This window comes from Microcaecilia unicolor, chromosome 1 (assembly GCF_901765095.1).
Source record: "Microcaecilia unicolor chromosome 1, aMicUni1.1, whole genome shotgun sequence".
NCBI classification, from domain to species: domain Eukaryota; kingdom Metazoa; phylum Chordata; class Amphibia; order Gymnophiona; family Siphonopidae; genus Microcaecilia; species Microcaecilia unicolor.
The window spans coordinates 120,052,871-120,061,283 of record NC_044031.1 but is presented as its reverse complement, the minus strand read 5'-3'; the positions used below and the strand labels follow the sequence as shown (position 1 = coordinate 120,061,283).

Below are 8,413 nucleotides of genomic sequence, written 5' to 3'. Positions count from 1 at the left end.
TTGGCTATGGGAAAAACATTGCTTGCAAGGTGGACCGCAAGCAATACAATTCCTGTAAGATGGGATTCAGCAACCTGCAGTACTGGGATCCCTCAGGTTGCTGAATCCCACAGGGCATCAAGGTGCGATAAAGGGTGATGGCGGGCAGAAGCAACAGAGGATCACCTGCCTGCACCACCCTAGACCACCAGGAATGCACTATGGTAGGGGAGTCCTTGGGAGGGGAAGCAGGAATAGGGTCCTTGTCAGGCGCAGGGGGCAGGGCATATCTGTCAGCAGTCATATGTCTTTGGGGGCTGAGGGAAGGGGGTGCCACTGCTTTTTTTTACAGTGCTCACTCCTTTAAGATGGTGCTGTGGATCATCAGGCCACCACAGCCCAATGTTCCTGTGCACGAAAAATAATGCCAACTTTGATCTGGCATCATTTTTCAAAGAATAACAGAGCTTATGGTGTTTACTGCAATCTGTGTTAAGCAATGTTTTGCATGCTTTACATCTGTTAGGTAGCCACCCTTCCCTCTAAGCTGAGCAGGAGTCCTCCACCTACAGTCCTGCCAGTGGGTGGTGCTGTTTCAGTATCACATGTTCAATAGCAAGGGATAGGCAAGCTCCCTCCAGGGAACCTGCCTGTGCCTAGTGTTTGAAAACAAAACATTGATGTATCACCCCCCACTGGCAGCAATGCAGTCGGAGAACAACTGCTCAGCTTAGAGGGAACAGTGTAGGTAGCCCATCGTAACCTAAACTAGCACACTTAATTGTAATATAACACACGCTATTGCCATTTAGCATGATTAAGGAACAAGTAATGTGTATTATTACCTTAACCCACCTTAATAACTACCCCCTTACTGTCAGCACATCATGAATCACTAATTAATGGCAAAGGATATTCAACAATAGTCAATTTGATTTAATTACATGTACATAGTCCATATTTTACAAGACAAATCTGGACAAGGCTGATTATAATGACCAAGCAGTAAAACATAGATAAACACTGCAATGACATCACTCTAGCAACAACGAGGCCCATATTCAAAGAACCACTGAAAGGAAAAGTAATCCAGATATTCAATGAAACATATCTGGATAACCTTGGTCAAAAAAATAGCTGTCCTAAGGTTATCTGGATAACTTTAGCTAATCAGTGTTGAATATCAGCACTTACTGGCTAAAATTTAACCACCCTAGGAATGCAATCAGTGCCTGCTTCTTCACATCCAGGTAAATTTAGTGTGCAAGCAATAATTTATCAGACCAGGAAATTAAAAATGGCGAGGCTTGTCTAGCTAACACAAAACATTTACTGGAGAAACCCTTTGAACATCTACCTCACTGCTGTTACAATAGTCGGCCTAAGTATATCAAAAAATATGGGAACAGAAGGGATAAAACAATACATGATAGCACAACCTAATTTGTATTAAATGGAATTGACAATCAGATGCTCAAATTAGGAAACTTATATGGAGAAAAAGACCTTAGAGAATCCAACAATATATTAGGACCATCAAACCCTAAACAAAAATCACCAAGGTGTCCTATTACTAAGCTGCGGTATAAAGTGGCCTTAGCATGCCCTTACGTGGGTTTTAGCTATGTGCTAAGGCCATTTTTATAGCAGTAGAGAGTGAGTGATTTCCCATTTTTTGAAATAATGGCCATGTGCTATTGTTGCCATTAGCATGTGGCCATAAACAAAATTAGTGTGTGACCACTTACTGACATCTATTTTGTAGGTGGTATTGGCTCATGCGCTAACCCTGTGCTATTCAGCACACAGTAATGTAGTTGCTGATGATCTCTTCCCTCAGGGCCCCTCTGATCTACTCTGTTCCAGGCATTTTTTTTTTTTTGGGGGGGGGGGGGGGGGGAATTCATCAAGCAGTGTTATTTGGCCCTAAGACTGCTTTTCTAAAAATAATGTGGAGATAGTTAAGTCACCGCGGGTTACTATGCAAGTGACCTAACGTGACTTGCAGTGATACACTGCAAGTCGTGTTAGGGCCTCAGAACCGTGGTAAAATAACCCCAGCTTTTAGCTGGGATTATTTTACCATTAAGGAGCATGGGTTGAAAAGCTGCGGCCCGATGCTCCCGGGCCTACAGATCCTCTGGCCAGTCAGCCCGCCCCATCTGCCTCAAGCAGCCCCCATCAGAAGACACTTTCACCTCCCCCCAACAAGGCTGCCTTCCTAGATCATTGGTAGTCCAGAGGGGGTCTTCATGGGTCCGAGGGTGGTCTGGGGGTCATCATGGGGTTTCAGGGAGTCCTTAGGGGTCCAGGGGGGGTCTTCCACAGAAGTGATGCTCAGTCACTCCTGCCTTTTGTAGTGCCTCCCTCAAAATGGTGTGACTACCACTAGGGATCAAATTTCCTTATATGGAAATATGACCCCTAGTAGTAATCGCGTGCACCATTTTGAGGGAGCCACTACAGAAGGAAGGAGCAACTGGGCATTGCTCCTGTTGAAGACCCCCTATATCCCTGAAGATTCCCTCAGAACCCCAGGATGACTCCCTGGACCATCCTTGGACCATGAAGCCCCCCCCCCCCCCCCCCACCAACTGAAAAGCAATGATCTAGAAAGGTGGCCTTTGTGTGGGGATGGGAGAGTCTTCTGAGAAGGGCTGTTTTGAGGCAGGGGGCACAGGCCAGCCAGAGGATCTACAGGCCAAGTAGCATCAGGCCATGGCTTTGAGCCCAATGCTCCTTGGCTATGGGAAAAACGTTGCTTGCAAGGTGGATCACAAGCAGCACTATTCCTCTAAGATGGGATTCAGAAACCTGCGGTACTGGGATCCCTCAGGTTGCTGAATCCCATGGGGCATCAAGGTGCAGTAAAGGATGAATTTTTACCACACCTTGATAAATCCCACCTTAACCACCTCATGGCCTGAGCCCTGCCCCTCTGACTCAGCCTCTGACATTTCAAGTTAGCGCCACATGCCTAAAGGGTGGCTTATCTGCAACATCAGTGAGGAAGTGTTCTCAGGGACATCTCCTGCTGTACCATTCACTCTCTCACAAGGACAGACAATCCTGACTGCCTATATGATTGTCTAGGTTGTTGAATAGCTATAGCAACCCCTACTGGAGCTCTGCTTGCCTCCTATTACTGCTTGCTATAATGCCTGGAACTACCCAGGCTGCACTGGAGCTCTGTAGCTGGGAGTCAACAGGTACCTGTATCGGGCAGCAGAGGCTGTAAGGGATGGCTTATCTCTTTGCAGCAGCTAATGTGTTGCTTCTAACTACAAGGTTATGCCGCCTGTAGTGGGTAAAGTCTATGTGGCAAATCAGAAAAGCAGGAGTTGTTATGTCACTGCCAAAGAGCCTTCTGCAAGAGTACACCCTTTACCCCACCCCTGTGCAGCTCCGTCCATCTCTTCTCTTCTTCCCACTTCCTCTAGTATTTTAATTCCTTCCCACAACCTCCAATATCCTTTCTGAACCTCATTCTCTTATCTACCTTCATTCACTCTCCTCTCCTTCTGCCACTTTCTTTACTTCTTTCTCCCTCCACCAGTCCTCTTAACATCCCTCTTGCCCCTTCCTCAATTTCCTGTCTGCTCCCACTTCCTCTGCCTCCTGACCGGGAACAGGTGGCCCTACTGGACCCAGAATATTATCAAACATTGCTTCCTCCAATAGGGCCCCACTCAGCATCAAATATATAGCCTGTTCCTCCAGGGCCTCAATCAACTGAAGACTCTTCCTGTGGAGAAGTAGCCTAGTGGTTAGTGTAGTGGACTTTGATCCTGGGAAACTGAGTTCAATTCCCACTGCAACTCCTTGTGACTCTGGGCAAATCACTTAACCCTCCATTGCCCCTGGTACAAAATAAGTACCTGAACACATGTAAACCACTTTGAATGTAGTTGCAAAAACCTCAGAAAGGTGGTATATCAAGTCCCATTTCCCTTTCCCCTTCTATTTAGGGCTGAGGACTCCATTTCCTCCATCTTCTGCTCCCAAAACTGTCAGTGTCTTTTCAACTTATGCATGTAGCTTTCTGATTATGCGCAACTGAAAAAAAAACAACAATAACAATCACGGTTAAACACATAAAATATTATATCTGTATTATATTTTAAAGGAAAATCTGTGTGTATATTTAAAGGCTAGTAGCACAATACTTTTACAAGTCCACATCACACACTGCAGGAAATGTATTTAACTCTCTGAAGGACCACAAATAGGTCTGGTTTTCATAACCAAATCACACAAATTAAATATATTTGCATAGAATTAGTTTAAAAAAAACCTATCTCCTATATATTCCTTATTATCTTGAAACCAGACCTTTCTGAAGCTCTCAGGGATCAGAATGATGTACCCCTGCATTAAAGGATTCAGTCAGTCTTTGACCTTGTGAATCACAAGGAACTTAGGTGAGGAGTCGTAATGCTTTACATATATTGCTATGCATTCTTGCCTTCTTAATAGTTATAGTCTTCATGTACAATAACAGATTACAAGATCAACAACCATTGTTGTGGTTGCTGTTATTAGGTTGGTTAGCACACAGCTAGAGAGGAGGAAATATGTATCAGATATTTTAAGGGTCTATGATATACACACAATGAAAATGTTACCCTTGCTCTTGTTTTACATGATATCAGATTTCTACATGTTTTAAATATATCCAGCAATAGAGATGTGCATTGTTTAAAACATTTCCCATATCATTTCATATTGTGTTTAAACTAGTCAAAAAAAAGTTTTTTTTCCTGTGTTAACAGCTCACTAATGTGCAAAAGGTGCCTTTTGGAGTGCTCAGTAAGCATCATATTGAAGAACCGTGTGCCTATCGATAAAAGAGCACATTATTTTGCAATAGTGCATACTATTAATGAAATTACCCTGAAAGAAAAACAAAACATACCTGCAAACTTGGGGAAACTATACAAAACCTTTTTTTTTGCCTGGTCGAACCAGGAGTTAAATATATATATAATCTGCCCTGTCCTTCACCTTTGACCTATGCAAAACCTTTTATAATTTTATCTCAAAATGTTTCCACAGGCAGGGATGAGCTCTGAAAGCATATCAGTGTCCATAAATCCTGCTAAAACTATTATGTAAAGGTTGACATTTTCAAATAAGTCACTAATCATCATTAATTCCTTTGATATTCATGGTAATAACATTAATCAGGCTGAAGTAGTTGGGTTTTTAATGTGAATGTGATATGTAACATCATATGAATTCTAAGCTTGAGAGAGCAGTGTTGTGAGACCTTTGTTCAGGAGCACACTTCATCTTCTAAACCCAGGGCATAGTCTTATCCTTTGTATCTCATATATGCAATATGGGGTCCTTTTACTAAGGCGTGCTAGCAGTTTTTGTGTGCGCTAAAAATTAGTATATGCTAAACGCTGGAGACACCCATAGGAATATGTGAATGTCCCTAGTGTTTAGCGTGCACTAATAACACTAGCACACCTTTGTAAAAGACCTCCTATGGTCGTACAGTTCTTAGATACCTGCTGGCTTCTCCTTCCAGAGAGCTGCATGGATTGTAGGGACATCCAAATGTTACTGCTGGTGGACTTCTATGGTTCCAAATAAGATGCCTACAGTGAGAAGAGAACTAACAGGTCAATACTGAGCCAGTGGCAGTCAGTGTTTTTAGGTGTATTATTAGGTTTAAGTTTATTAATTACAGCTTGCTTTTTTCAAGGCAGGATACAAATCAAATACATAATAAAATAACAAAAAACAAATATTCTATACATACAAATTAAACCATAAAAACAAATAAACTCAAACACTAAAGACCATAAGAGTGTATCCAGTTCAACCAGAAAGAGCTCAAGACATCGTGAAGACTTGTTGCAATAGGTAACACTTTAGCATCTTCTTAAAAGAAGCAATAGTTTGTCATTGTTAAAGCGCCAGCGCTAAAAGATTCCATTCATAGAGTCCAGCTACTGAAAAAGTTCTTCACCATGTCACTTTGTCCTAGCTGTCAAAAGTCGTTCACCACCAGTTTACAGGCATTTGCCGAATGCAATGTCCATGCAGGAATTCCTTCAAAAAGGCGGTAAATAAATCCTAATAAATAAATAAATAAATAACATATGATTGAAAAACATGATGGACATAAAAAGAAGAGTCATGATAAAGCCCTAAATGAACTTACAAAAGCAGTTTGTACTTGACAATGATTTACACATTACCAAAAATTCATAAATCCTTGACACAACCACCAGGTCGCCCAATAGTCTCAGGTAATGGTTCAGTCTTAGAGTCGCTTTCACAATTTGTAGACCTGTAAGCTGAATCGGACCTGAACACTGACTACTTGCCTGCCTTACCTGTAAGCCTGAACCGGACCTGGATGCTGACTACTTGCCTGCCTGACCTGTAAGCCTGAACCAGACCTGTACACTGCTAGTCTGCCTGGCCTGTAAGCCTGAATCAGACCTGAATGCTGACTACTTGCCTGCCTGGCCTGTAAGCCTGAACCGGACTTGAACGCTGTCTACTTGCCTGCCTGCTCCTCTAAGTTTTTTTTTTTAACCATTTTCCTGATTGTATCATAGTTTCGTTTTTGAAAGTTAAATGCTAATGTATTGGATTTCCTGTGTGTACGTACTCCAGAGATTATATCAAATCTTATGATGTTATAATCACCATTATCACGTGGCCCCAGCACCATTACCTCCTGCACCAGATCAAGGACTCCACTAAGGACTAGGTCTACAATTGTTTCCCCTCTTGTTGTTTCCTGAACCAGCTGCTCCATAAAGCAGTCCTTGATTTCATAAGCCTGAACTAGACCTGTACACTCCTTGCCTGCCTGACCTGTAAGCCTGAACCAGACCTGAACGCTGACTACTTGCCTGCCTGACCTGTAAGCCTGAACCAGACCTGTACACTGCTTTCCTGCCTGGCCTGTAAGCCTGAATTGGACCTGAATGCTGACTACTTGCCTGCCTGAAGTGTAAGCCTGAGCCAGTCCTGAATGCTATCTACTTGCCTGCCTGACCTGTAAGCCTGAACTAGACCTGTATACTCCTTGTCTGCCTGACCTGTATGCTGTACTGGTACCTGGTTCTGACCTTGCTCCCTTCCTGCCCAGTTCCTCTTAAGTCCTGTTGGCCACCAGAACCCAGGGACTGAACAGCTGGGGAACAGTGGCCATCACAGGCGAAGCTCTGGGCTCTCCGACTGCTACTCCAGGAACGAGATCCACAGGCTTCTTGCTCCATACCTCTGCTCCTGGTACTGCACAAGGGATCACTACCGGAGTTCGTCACCAGGACCAGCGTGACCGACCATGGCATCTACTTCTTGATGGATTTTCTTTTAGCTCTAAAAGCATCCTTCACCTCACTTTTTAACCATGCCTGCTGTTTGGCCTTCCTTCCTCCTTTTTTAGTACATGAAATAAATCTGGTCTCAGCTTCCAGAAAGGCATTTTTGATCAGCATCCATGCCAAATGTAAAATTTTGACCTTTGCAGCTGCTCCTCTTTTTTTTTTTTTTTAACCATTTTCCTGATTGTATCATAGTTTCGTTTTTGAAAGTTAAATGCTATTGTATTGGATTTCCTGTGTGTACGTACTCCAGAGATTATATCAAATCTTAAGATGTTATGATCACCATTATCAAGTGGCCCCAGCACCATTACCTCCTGCACCAGATCAAGGGCTCCATTAAAGACTAGGTCTACAATTGTTTCCCCTCTTGTTGTTTCCTGAACCAGCTGCTCCATAAAGCAGTCCTTGATTTCATCAAGGAATTTTTACCTCCCTAGCATGTGCTGATGTTACATTTACCCAGTCAATATCAAGGTAATTGAAATAACCCATTATTACTGTGTTCTTTAGTTTGTTAGTCTCCCTAATTTATAATAGTATTTCTGCATTGAATATCTGGGCTCACCACCAACAGCGGGAGACAGCCCAGCTACCTCCTGTGGTTTGAATATCAGCCTCTTTGAATATCAGGCCCTTTCCCCCTGATTTTGATATATCATGCCAAGAGTGGAGGAGTGGCCTAGTGGTTAGGGTGGTGGACTTTGGTCCTGAGGAGCTAAGTTCAATTCCCACTTCAGGCACAGGCAGCTCCTTGTTACTCTGGGCAAGTCTCTTAACCCTCCATTGCCCCATGTAAGCCGCATTGAGCCTGTCATGAGTGGGAAAGCATGGGGTACAAATGTAACAAAAAAAAAAAAAAGATTTCTGTGCGAAAATCGAAGCATACTCCATAACAATGTGCATAACCTAATTGGTTAACAAGCCAATCAACACTAATTGCCAATTAACAAGCAATTATTGATACTAATTGGCATAAATTAGAATTTAAGTGCAAAACTGTCTAAGCATATTCTATAAAGAGCTGCACATATATTCTAAGTTGCATAGTTGAAAAGTGAGCGTGACAATAAGCATGG

At 42.9% G+C, this 8,413-nt stretch overlaps 1 long non-coding RNA gene across 1 annotated transcript; it reads right to left on the bottom strand.

Moving 5' to 3' along the window:
• Positions 1-526: 526 nt before the first annotated feature.
• LOC115460088 lies at positions 527-7,589 on the bottom strand. Its single transcript, XR_003940371.1, has 3 exons — positions 7,579-7,589; positions 4,165-4,167; positions 527-614 (listed from the first exon to the last, which is right to left on the bottom strand). It is a non-coding gene; the product is annotated as an uncharacterized LOC115460088 (long non-coding RNA).
• Positions 7,590-8,413: the final 824 nt, after the last annotated feature.